General features: G+C 41.7%; 1 long non-coding RNA gene across 2 annotated transcripts; it reads left to right on the forward strand.

Annotated features, from left to right (window-relative positions):
- Positions 1-8,665: 8,665 nt before the first annotated feature.
- On the forward strand, positions 8,666-9,348 carry 1700116B05Rik (RIKEN cDNA 1700116B05 gene). 2 transcript variants are annotated; one of them, NR_131005.1, is made up of 2 exons: positions 8,666-8,814; positions 9,084-9,348. It is a non-coding gene; the product is annotated as an RIKEN cDNA 1700116B05 gene (long non-coding RNA). The 2 variants fall into 2 exon arrangements; NR_131006.2 differs by having other exon boundaries at positions 9,087-9,348.
- Positions 9,349-13,217: the final 3,869 nt, after the last annotated feature.

The following is a 13,217-nucleotide window of genomic DNA, read 5'->3' on the forward strand; positions in this document are numbered from 1 at the left end:
CCTGAGTGCTTCCTATACTGTGGCTCAGGTGGAGGCCTTGAATAGACACTGCATGACGCCGTCCGATTGGGCAGGCTTGGTGAAGGCATGCCTTTCACCTGGGCAGTATTTAGATTGGAAAGCCTTTCTTATTGAATTTGTGAATGAACAGGCAACTGCTAACGCTGTTGCAGGAAATCCAGCCGGGATAGGGATATGCTGCTTGGTCAAGGTCGATTTGCACAACAACAAACAGGATATCCACTGCAGGTGTTTAAGCAGGTGAATCAGATTGCCATAAGGGCGTGGAAATCATTGCCTAACAGAGGGGAAGCTAGTGAAAACTTGACTCTCGTATTGACTCCCCAGATGGACACACAGGTGATTGAGGTTATGGTCTCATCACCACAAGGTATTGTGTCCATCTCCCCTGGGGATCGACCAGATCCGGTGTTGATGTGGGCGGGAGGGTCTGTTTGTGTGTTTCCACAGGACCAGATGGAACCTCTTTGCGTGCCGGAGAGGTTGGTGAGACACTGGAAGAATGAGGCTCCTGATCCAGTTGCCCCTGTGGATGTGGTGGATGGTCCCACAAGCACAAACGATGGAGCAGAGATGGGAGATCCTTTCAGTGTTCCAGAAGCCGATACCAGCTCGACATGACGTTCAAAATTTTCCATGCCTTTTTGATCCCTGAATTCCCCTTAAAGAGATAGCCCCTCTGGCTATCTATCCCTTGCTTCAGGGAAGATGAGCGGGGATGAGAGCCCTGGGATGTATGCTTGTTATAGTGTATGTGTGTTGTGTGTTTGGCACATGTGTTAGGTTCAGCATGTGCAGTCCCGCACTTTCGCCATGGTAGCGTAGGCTTTTGCTGCAGTGGAGGTGGGACAATCTCCTCAGATTCAGTTTGCCGCTCTAAAAGAAATTATGCTGCGTTATGCCGTGGGGTGCGAGGCTAAGCACTGCACAGAGGATAGCTTGCTGTTGGCATCCTGTGGAAGGCATGTCTGATTGCATGAAGGTTCAGTGTCCTAGTTCCCTTCCCCCAGGAAAAACAACACGGGAACTGGCCAAGACCTCTCTGGGTGATGAGCCCAAGGGATGGTTTTGTGTAGGGCCCCTTTGTTTGCACACTGGGGATCAGACCTCTACCTTCACCCATGAGGCTTGCTTGCAGCAATTAAGATCTAGCCATAGATTAATCAACATCCTGGCCTTTTGATGCACCTGCCGCAAGCAAAACACAATCTCCCCAGGTGTGGCTTGACATGATAGAGAGGTAGTCAGTGATAAGACTCCCTGGGCATGTCACCAACCTAAGACAGGGATCAAACCAATGCTGTTTGTCTCCCAAGGACCGGTAAGGGGCATGGCTGCGCGGGGGGGGGGGGGGGGGGGGCTAACTACAGACATTCTCTCTGCCAAAAAAGAAAATAGGGGGAGATGTGAGGAGCGGGTGTGGCGGCAGTCCCAAAGGTGCCAGGGACTACAGCTAAGTCGTATGACTTGCACCTGACTTCCTCATATAAGCCACAAACATCTTGAGAGCTGCACAGGTGTACCAGGATACCGGTGAATCCATTTTGATGGAGATATGCCCCTGCTGCCCTGATTAGTGGAAGCTGCGTGCCTGGTGAGGTGGTGTGGCCTGCTGTGCGTGGATGTGAACTGAGAGTATAAAAGAGTGAGAGGCCCAGGGTTCGGGGGAGATAATAAACAAGGGGGAGATATAAACAAGGGGAGATATAAACAAGGGCGATATAAACAAGAAGAAACAGGACAGAATAAACATGTGCAGAAGGATCCTGTTGCAGTGTCGTTCTTCCTGGCCAGTTGGGCGCGTGCAAGAGAAACAGTCTCATTTTTTTCTTAATTTTTTCTATTATTTAAATGCATTTTATATATCAAACATAATGAGTATTTTGAGAATCAAGTAATACATAAAAATTTGTTCAATTTTTATATTCATACCCTAAAAATATCAATAATGAACATTTAATACTATCCATAACCGAGGATCCTATATCTAATGTTGAATACTAGATTGTTTCAAAATATACAGAATATTCTTTGGGAATTAAGCATAGTAAAAGAGCATGAAATATTAAAAAAGAATCATTCAAAAGCCCTTATGTGATACTATCTGACATGAGCGAGTATTTAAAACGCATTATATATCTGTGTACATTGTCTAACAATCACTTTACTTAAAAAAGATTATTAGTGTTTTTTAGGAGAGAAATTATTTTATCAGTAAGTATACTTTAAAAATTTCAAAATAGCAAAAACTCTTAAGTTAAACATTAAGAAAATGCTAATTTTGAGCACAGTGAGAAAAATTACCAATAATATTTCAATGATGTTTTTAGAAGATGGTTTTAGTATTTTCAACTGTTAATATTCAACAAACAAAATAATTATTTGAAGATATATGTCTTAGTCAGGGTTTCTATTCCAGCACAAACATCATGACCAAGAAGCAAGTTGGGGAGGAAAGGGTTTATTCGGCTTACACTTGCATACTGCTGTTCATCACCAAGGAAGTCAGGACTGGAACTCAAGCAGGTCAGGAAGCAGGATCCGATGCAGAGGCCATGGAGGGATGTTCTTTACTGGCTTGCCTCACCTGGCTTGCTCAGCCTGCTCTCTTATAGAACCCAAGACTACCAGCCCACAGATGGTCCCACCCACAAGGGGCCCTTCCCCCTTGATCACTAATTGAGAAAATGCCTTAGAGTTGGATCTCATGGAGGCATTTCCTCAACTGAAGCTCCTTTCTCTGTGATAACCCCAGCTGTGTCAAGTTGACACAAAACTAGCCAGTACAATATATTTCCTTGTTATGTCTCCCTTTTCATTTCTGATTTTATTAATTTGGATACTGACTCTGTGTCCTCTAGTGAGTCTGGCTAAGAGTTTATCTTGTTGATTTTCTCAAAGAACCAGCTCCTGGTTTTGTTGATTCTTTGTATAGTTCTTTTTGTTTCTATTTGGTCGATTTCAGCCCTGAGTTTGATTCTTTCCTGCTGTCTACTCCTCTTGGGTGAATTTGCTTCTTTTTGTTCTAGAGCTTTCAGGTGTTCTGTCAAGCTGCTAGTGTAAGCTTTCTCCAGTTTCTTTTCTTTTTTCTTTTCCTTTCTTTTCTTTTCCTTTCTATTCTTCTCTTTTCTTCTTCTTTTTTGAAGGCACTTAGAGGTAAGAGTTTTCCTCTTACCACTATTTTCATTGTGTTCCATAAGTTTTGGTATAATGTATCTTCATTTTCATTAAATTCTAAAAAGCCTTTAATTTCTTTCTTAATTTCTTCCTTGACCAAGTTATCATTGAGTAGAGCGTAGTTCAGCTTCCATGTGTATGTGTGCTTTCCATTGTTTTTGTTGGTATTTAAGACCAACGTTAGTCAGTGGTGATCTGATAGGGTGCATAGAATTATTTCCATCTTCTTGTATTTGATGAGGCCTGAAACAGAGTCTCTTGTTATTTTCTACTAAGTGTGCCTACCCTGGCTGGATTGTGAGCTTCCTGAGATTTTTCTGTCTTTACCTCCCATCTTCCTGTAAGAGCTCTGGGATGTCAGATGTGTGTGCTTCTGAGTATGGCTTTGTGTAGCTGTTGGGGATGTGAACTCAAGCTCTCATGTTTGCCTGACAAGGCCAGTACCCACGGAACCATCTCTCTAGCTCCAGAGGCAGTAAATCTCGTATTTGCATGCTACTTTCCGATTGCCCAGTTTTAATCTTCTTTAGTAGACTTGATAGTAGCTTGCATACATAGACAACAAGATAAGCTTTTAAAAGTTGAATTTCTATGGGTTTTACAAAAAAATTATGTGATATATATAGAGAGAGCAATTAGTATTTCTAGTCATTTTTCTTAAAAAAATGAAATTAAGTTTGATTTCTTAATCTCATTTTTTAAAATCATTAGCTTAATATCTTTCAAACCTTAGTGTGCATAGACTTACATAGAGTATGTGTTACAGCATAGATGGCTTGGCTCCAGGCATAGGTTTTGATTCTGTAGGTTCAGGGAGAATCTCAAAGCAGCCTTTCTAACAGGTCACACATATGAGCTGATGCTCCTGACGAAAGGATTGAAATTTTGAAAGTATCAGTACAGTATATAAATATTTTTTCATTAAAAGTTCTTGTGAAAATATTATTTCAGAGGAGTGTTTTGTGCATATGTTTAACAAAGTAGAATTTGGGAGAATTTTTCAGCCACTATTCTTTTAGAACATCAACCATCAATCACTATGTTCATGCGGGTTTCCCTTTCCTTTCAAATGTGGGCATTCTCAGATCACAAAAGTAGAGTGCCATGCTGGGGAAGGCACTCCCTGTGGCTTCTGGAACCAGGGAACCATCTTGTAGCCTCTGTTTTGTCCCTACTTTCTATTTATAAGAAGTCCAAGTTTCCTAAGCCTGCATTATATTCCTGTCCTGGCCCTGCAGCAGAAACTAGAGAAGAGCAGGGCGCCTGAGTGTTTGCATCTTGAAAATGACAGATAGCAGCAAATGTGTCTGACAGATGGGAAGAGTTCTCCTGGGAGGCACACAACCCTGGGTCCTTGGTGGTTCCTTCTTGTAAACAAAAGTCCGTTCTTTCAGGCGATGCTGTTTTAATTACATTGTGATTTTAACAGGGCTTCACGGATATTGGTGAAGATGCCCATCATTTATAACACTGCTTCTTGTGATAATAAACTCTGAGTGCCTAGTTAGTTAATTTAATAAATCAACTCGGGGAATGCACCCATCTAAAAACTGGATACTGCCTGTTCAACAGTCTCTAAAGCTTAATCAGCTTTTTTGCAGTCTGTGGAACTGACACTTCCTGAAAGACACTGTGTGTCCACGTGGGGTGGAGCTAGTGATGTCAGGACTTTGTGTCATTTGCATATCCTTCCTGAGGATCAAAGAAAGACTAATCCTTCTGTTTAGTTAGCCAGCACAGCAGGGTTTTAAGCACCCAGGGTTCCAGCTGCAGCATATCACTTCTGGGTGTGTTTGGCTGGGAGCCATATGAAAGAAGTTTTTAGGAAGGGATGACCAGGAAAAAGGTCATCACACCAGCTGTGGCATGAAGTGGCAGCCTAGAAACAGTGGTCAAGCAGGTGTGAGTGTTCATTTTACCAAATTCTTGTATTGGTGACAGCGTCAACCGTGAGAACAAGGTGAGAGATTCTTGGTGGGGAATGTGGTAACCTGTTTTAACCAAATGCAACCTTCAGTAAGTTGACTTCAAGTCAGGGATCCAGATGTTATGTGAGACGATTGTTAGGATCAAAACTAGGCATCACTTAGGCATCCTTAAAGAAACAGAACCAATAGGAGGTACCCAGGTTTATGAAGAGGACATTATATTAGAGGAGTAGGAATAAGGCTAGATCTGGGAGGAGTTGGGTCAATATGATCAAAAAAACATTCTTAAAACATTCTTAATGTCTTAAAATAATCTTAAAATAGGTTATAATTAATAATATATTAATATATAATATATAAATAAATAGTATGTTTATAATAATTAAATAATTAATAAAAATTAACTAATTTATGACACCAACAGTGATAACTCCACATGCTCACCTTTACTTAACACACAGTTGTGTGTACATGCCACGGCCATGTGCTTGAATGTGGGTGCATGCATGCTGTCTTAATGTGGTTTCCATTGCTGTGTAAAGACCATGACCAAAAGCAACTTGGGAAAGAAGGGGTTTAATCGGCTTGTACTTTCACATTTCAATCCATCCTCAAGGGAAGACATGGAAGTCCCCAGGCAGAGCGAGAACTTGGAGGCAGGAACAGAAGCAGAGACCATGGTGGAATGCTGGTTACTAGTTGCCTCTCCAGAGATGGTTCAGCTTGCTTTTAAATATAATCCGGAGCTACCTGCTGAGGGTGGGGTCATTGCCCACAGTGGGTTTGAATTTCTCACATCAGTCATAATGTGACTCAGCCTTGCCTACAGGCCAATCGGATCAAGGCATTTTCTCAGTTTAGAGCCACTCTTCCCTGATGAAACTAGCTTTTGTCAAGCTGACCAAAAACCAAGCAGCACACATGCCATGGCACCTAGCCCATGGAGGCCATTGGAAAACATGAATCTGGCCATCTATTTATTTGTGTATAGAAATATTCACTCAAACTTTATTAATAAAGTTGTTTGATTTATTTCATTGAGTAGTTTGAAATATTATATATTATGGGTATTAATCTCTTGTACAATGTTTTATATGCATGTATTTTCTCCCATTCTGTAGGTTGTTTCTTTAGTTTGCTGATATGTTGTGCAGTTTTTAACTGATATAATTGCATTTTATTTTTATTTTGCTTTTGTAGCATATACCTTTGATATCTTACTTAGAATGTACTACCCTTTGGTCACGATGTTTTTGGCTTGTGAAGATTTTTCCCCTTAACCTTTCCATCTAAAACACCTATAGATTCAAAGCAATTCCCATTTAAATAGAAAGAGCATTCTTCATAAAAATAAAAGAAAAACACGCTCGTGTTAAACTGCAAAAAAAAAAAAAAAAGAAAGAAAGAAAGAAAGAAAAGTAAAGATACCTAGTGCAATCTTCATCAAAGAATGAACAAAACCGAAGCCATTACATTATATGACATAAAAATATGTTACAGAGCTATAGTGACTAAAACAGCATGAACTAAGAACAGATACGAAAAACAGAACAGTCAGAAATAAATTCACATAGCACAGCCTTTGAAAAGTACACAGTGGGAAATTGTACTTTTTAAAAAAATAAAGGACTTTAGAAAAATAGATATCCATATACAGAAATATTAATTTAGATGTTTATACTACCTTATAAATATACCAACTCAACATGGGAATTATAGATTTACATTTAAGTCTGAATTTAGATATGTTTAGATATGGAACTCTGAAACTTAAAGCATCATTTTATCTGAAAGATTTGATTTTTTTTTTGAGGATCACCATCTTATTGTTGAAAGGGGAAATAAAATACTCTAGTAGTGACTGAATATAACACTTAAAATTCTTAGGGTCACATCCGTTTATTTTGTGGAGGTTCCAGAGGCTGCAGGCATGTCCTGGTACTAAAGTTTTTTCTTCAGTCACTAATTTCTCACTCTGCCTGCTCAGCTCAAATGGAGACCTGTTCATTCCCACCATCTTGCTGAAGTCCCAGCCTTACCTAGCCTTTGACCCTGAGTCTTCCTTACCCATGAATCCACCCATGAAGATTTTGATGCCAACCCTGGTCTTGGCTACAGCCTCTAGTGTCTGTGCTGTTTTTCCTCTACAGTAGGTATTTCTCTTGCTAGCAGCACCGTCAAACCATAGAGTGCATGGAAATGTCTACCTATTGTCCTTGCTTCTGAGAAGTTCGGGCTACCTGTACTGGCTAGTTTTGTGTCAACTTGACACAGCTGGGGTTATCACAGAGAAAGGAGCTTCAGTTGAGGAAATGCCTCCAAGAGATCCAACTGTAAGGCATTTTCTCAATTAGTGATCAAGGGGGAAAGGCCCCTTGTGGGTAGTACCATCTCTGGGCTGGTAGTCTTGGGTTCTATAAGAGAGCAGGCTGAGCAAGCCAGGGGAGGCAAGCCAGTAAAGAACATCCCTCCATGGCCTCTGCATCAGCTCCTGCTCCCTGACCTGTTTGAGTTCCAGTCCTGACTTCCTTTGGTGATGAACAGCAGCATGGAAGTGTAAGCCAAATAAAACCTTTCCTTCCCAACTTGTTTCTTGGTCATGATGTTTGTGCAGGAATAGAAACCCTGACTAAGACACTACCCAAGAAGGCTAGAGCCTTCTTGTGACTGACACAGTCCCAATACATTTCTCTTCTTCTACCCTTCTAGGCTGATGTGGTGACAACTGTTTAAATCATTGGTTACAAATGGGGCCAGAACATGTTTATGGGTTCGGGTGCCATCTTTTTATAGGCACTTTTGCATGTTAGCTGAAGGGAAGGAAGAATGGGGCCATGTCTGCAAATACCCCTTTCTTCCTCTCTCAGTCATCCCAGGGCCAGGCTCCCAGGTTCCTCCTTCCATCGTGTACAGACCCACTCCTCCTTCCCCAGGCTTTTCACTTTCTCCTCTGTAGAAGTGATGTTGGCATTGCTACGGGGAGAATAGAAAACAGCAGTTTAGTATTCTCAAACATCTTTCCTATCAGCTATGGCACACACGACGAATTAGCCTCGCTCTTTCCCCCCTGCATCCCATTTTCTCTGTGCAGTGCATTCCCATGATTTTTTTCTTTTGCTTTAATTTCTCCTGACTTATAATGCCTCTGAATTAAACATTTTACCAAAGGAGGAGGGAGAGCCTTTCTTCAACTTTGCGAGTAAATTGCAGGATTTAATAATTTAAAGACTCTTTTTTTTTTCTTCTGTTAGTTGAAGGAATTAAAAAAAAAAAACAAAAAAACCTTACTGTAGTTAAAGGTCTCAGAAATTGAAATATTCATACAGAGTCATTTATGATATAATTGTAATGGGTACTTTTAAGTCCATGGTGTATGGTCAGAAGTCTGAGAGGTCACAAGAGTAATTCAAAATCATTAATATTAATGACTTCTTTAGTCATTGAATTTCTTTTAAAATCTCATCAGCATTTAGTTTGCTTTCATCCTCCAACTAATAGACCGTTTCTGTCCGTTGACGGCTTGACACTGTTTGTACAGTGCTTGCATTCGGAAGTGCCACGTGGTTGACAGTCTTGCTGCTCTCTTTCCTCCTAGCCCTGGAGAATTGGCATCACCTGGAGCTTGCTAGGCTCCTCAGATCACCACAAACATTCCACATCAGAATCTGGATCTTTCCTGCCTCCCCAGGTGACCTGGGTGAACCCTAGATCATGAGAAGCACTGGCCAGCCAGCCCCACGGGGTGGGGGTGGGGGTGGGGTGGTGGGGAGGGGAAAGGGGCGGGGCAAAGCCTCCAGAGAGACAAGTGTCAGTGTGTTTTTGCAAACTGTTTGTAACAATAACATGGGATGGAAGTAAATCATTCCTTTCTATTCTACCTTATTATGTTTTTGTTTTTGTTTTTTTTTTTTTGTTTTTGTTTTAAATTCGTTCCCATTTCTTCACCTAATTAAAAAGCAGACAGCTGTTCCCGGGGAGTACCTGAGCTATGCCTCGTCCAAGCTGTCAGGCGTCAACATTCGTCAAGCCTTTCGGTTCAGCTGTGCCATAGCTCCCAAGTCAGCAGTTCTCCGGGCCACCTGTTACCACAAGCTCCATCAGGACACTTCCAGACAATCCTTTCCTCAGCTCTGTCCTCCCCCTTCACCCCTACTTAAAGCCCACGGCAATTGGAAACAACAAAAATGACTTGTTCAAAAGTAAATCTCTATGAAGAAAAGCAGCTGTGGTGTAGAGTGGAACTAATTTTATCGAGTCTTTTTTCCTTCCTCCACACCAGTTGAAGACCACAGGAGGGAGAGGGCTGGGAGGGCGGATTTTGAAATTTCCTGTGGCCCACCGGGAGAGACCTCTATCCCCAAAGCAAATGTAGGATTTGAAGCGAGGTCTTCCCATGGAGGGTTAGTTATCCCAGTGCTGCTGGGATAACTGAGATAACTTTGTTCACCCTTCCCACTGTCGCTATTCTCTCCCATCTCACTTCTCGGTTCAGCCCCCTCTCCCCCATTTCTCTACCTTGTTAGAATTCCACGAATACTTCCGAGCCTCTACTTCATTCTCTACACCCACCCTTTCCTGCGCCACCGTCTTTTGTTCCTTGATTAATTCAGTCACTGGACTTGGTTTGGAATCCTGGCCTGAAGCCCGTTCCTTTGATGACAGGGGCCCAGACTGCACACACAGTCATGCACAGGAATATGGAGCAGAGGTTTGGGAAACGGGCTAGCTAGGTCATAGACTAGCATGTTTGGTGATAGATATAAGTGTGACTGGCAGATACCAAGGGTCTGGGGTGCACGCAATAGGATTTCTGGGTGCTTATGTCCCTGGAGTGATGGATTGGATAGGAACAGAACAAGAAACAATTTGTTAAATAATACACTACCAAAGGGATTGGGAAGCAGAGAGGAAAGTTAGATGCTCAATGGCGCTATGCACTCTAAAGCAGTGGTCCTCAACCTTCCTTAAAGCTGCAACCCTTGAATACAGTTCCTAACACTGTGGTGACCCCTAACCATAAAATTATTTTGTTGCTATGCCAGGACTGTAATTTTACTAGTTATAAACTAGCTAGTAATATAAACATCTGACATATAGGATATCTGATATACAGCCTCACAGGGGTCGGGACCCATAGGTTGAGAACCACAGCATTTTGGCTATTTGCCAAGCCTTGGCTTTCTCTGGCAATTGTTCACTAAATGCTTTATTGTACCTGTCAGTCAGCCTTGGTGTGTGTGTGTGTGTGTGTGTGTGTGTGTGTGTGTGTGTGTGTTGGGGGTTGGGTGGTGGTAGTGGCTGCATCTCTGCTCTGCCAACTGGCTTTTACATTCTAATTTTAAACTGAAGCTGTCCCAACTTTCCTGCCACACAGCATTTGCGATTATTATTAGGCATTTGACAATTAGAAAGACGATAGCCATTAGCTACCTTTGAATGTCTATATCCCAGTCATTTGCTTATCACAGAGCTCTGAATCAAGTATCATCATCAACATCATTATCATCATCAACATCACCACTATTGTCATGACTACTCTGTCAAATGAAGGCTATGATGTAAGAAACTTGAAACAATTTCCACAGCCAGCAAACTATTGTATCAGAATTCACACTCATCTTTGGGTCTCTGCTCTTGATACAATAGCCTGTTTTCCTTCTGATGACTCATCAGTTGGGCACAGCGAAGTGTGGGTGTGGAGCCAGGTAGCACAGGGTGATATTAGGAAAGCCTGCCTGGAAGCAATGGAATGTTTGTTGTGGGCTTAGAGTTGTGGGATAGGTAGGAGGCTGAAAGTAGGGGTGGAAACCAAACAGGATCCAGGATAAATAGAATAGGACTGTGGACAGTTACCAGTTGCACACCCCTCAATTCATGTAGAAGTGATCACCTGGAATAAAAGTCACAGCCTGAGACCTAGCAGCTAGTGACAAATGGTTAAGATGAGAAGTTTCAGACAAGGAAACTGAGGAAGCTTGTGATCTCACATCACTTGTGAGTTGTGCTGACTCATGAATGTTCTGAAAAGATCTTATAAGTAGCTCCAGAGACTGGGGTGTGATGGCATATGAAAGTAGAGAGGAAACTAAGGCAGCAGCAGAGTTCTCCACTCCAGAGTTTCCACTGTAGTCACTGGAGATCTGAGTGGCAATTTCAGAGAGCCCATTAAAGTGTCTAAGGGACCCCCAGGAATCAGGACTCCAAGTAGATCAACAATGCTCTGCGAAACCATCCTGCTTTCTGTCCCTAGGACTTAGGAAAATACTTCTTTGCTTAAAAGGTATTTAGATGCCAGCTACATAGTTGATAATAATCTGAACTCTCCCTTTGGCCCCAGAACCCTGTCCAATCTGTTTCTGGACCCACAGTCTGCCCGTTTTCTCGTTCATTCAATTTGTTGTCAGGGTTACTCAAAGGGGATGTTTGTGTTTGGGCCTGGAAAATTCCTTCTTGGAGTGGGAGTGTTTTGAATAGCACTGGGGAGTTAGCACCCCTGGCTTTTATTTGTGAAATGTCAGCAACTGCCCCCATGCTATCGCATGACACATTGAACATGCCCACACAATTTGAACAATGCAGTAGAGTCCAGACTGTGGCTCTCAGTCATACCTTGAGTGCACTATGTCAAGATTGTTCCTACCTAAGGCCTATTACTTTACATTAGATTTTTTTTTCTATAAAGTTTCTTATTTTTTCTTGTTTTATTGGGGTGGGAGGAGGGAGATGGTCTCGGTACTCTTTTGTCAAAGAGCCTTTTTCCTCCTTCACTTCAAGTGCTTATGACTTTCTATTCTTTGCCTCTGGTGTTCTCTTTTTAATGACTTCGAGAGTATTTGAAGAAGACGTTGTGCTTGGAAGCTACTAATATGTTGTTTGTGCTCATTTATATAAAGATAAATGTGAGTGTATAAGCTCAAGGAATAATTACATCTCCCTCCTGGAAAACACATTTTAATAATGAAAGGAGACTTCACTTCATCAAGATGAACTGCAGAGTGTAAAATCATAAATAAAAAGCACAACAGTGAACATTCTTCAATCTTAGTCTGTCCCAAAGATAACGGAATCCCTAGAAGGGCCTGAACCAGTTTCCTGATATTGAAGACTGTCGAGGCAAAAATCACAGCTCCAAGGGCCACCCACACCGTGTTTTTGTTACATATCTCTGTGATCCATCATTGTGACGGGAGCTTGTGGAATGGTACATTCTTGGAATCCCTGCTCAAACTCCTGGGCTCTACAGGGATAGAAATCAAGGAATTGCCGGAGTGGCACATGTGACATTCTCAAGACTAAGGAGAAGCCTTTTCAGAGGGTTCCTGTTAGAGGACTGGCTAATTCCAGGTATGGATCCTTCAGTGCTCATTCATGACCTTAGGGAGGTGATTGAAGGAACAGTGAGGGGCCATTCAAATCTTGACAATAGACTTAATTTGTTTGGTTCATAGTGCCGCTAATTGTTTCTTTTATCATTGTCAACATTCATAAAAACATCATGATGAGTTTCATCATGTACACATGTCTGGAGATTTGTTGAGAAAGACTGGGTTTTTCAAGCCTCCCTCCTCTTGAGTCTCCCAGCAGTATGCATTTGAGATGTCTTTCGGCTTCCCATGCCAGGATTACTATTTTTCCTGACATACTTAGGTTATAGAGCTAATCTCATACAGTCAAACACAAAATAGACATTATTAGATAGTAAAATTGAAAGTATAGGTTATACCCAAGTGTCTGTTAGCTTGTGAACTGTATGGCACTTCTTTAGAAGGAAAGAATTCCTTTCATCTACAATAACCGGGAGTTTATGTAATTGGCTGTTAGATATCTCTCCATTGTGATTGATGAATACAGCATACTATATAATACATCGTGATGTCCATAAAATTAGAGAGTAATCACATTCCAGGGCTTATCATAGATTTCCAAGAACATTCTGAGATCATATGTAAAAGAATAATAATGTGCATTTTTTTTCTGGAAGGAGAAACCACAGCGCTCATTAGATCCTCAGGAAGCTGCTTCCCAGTGTTCTGACTGGCTGTTCCAAGGCTTCCTCCACAAACAGAGACATTGATTTCCCTGAGGGAATTC

This window comes from Mus musculus, chromosome 16 (assembly GCF_000001635.26).
Source record: "Mus musculus strain C57BL/6J chromosome 16, GRCm38.p6 C57BL/6J".
Lineage (NCBI taxonomy): Eukaryota > Metazoa > Chordata > Mammalia > Rodentia > Muridae > Mus > Mus musculus.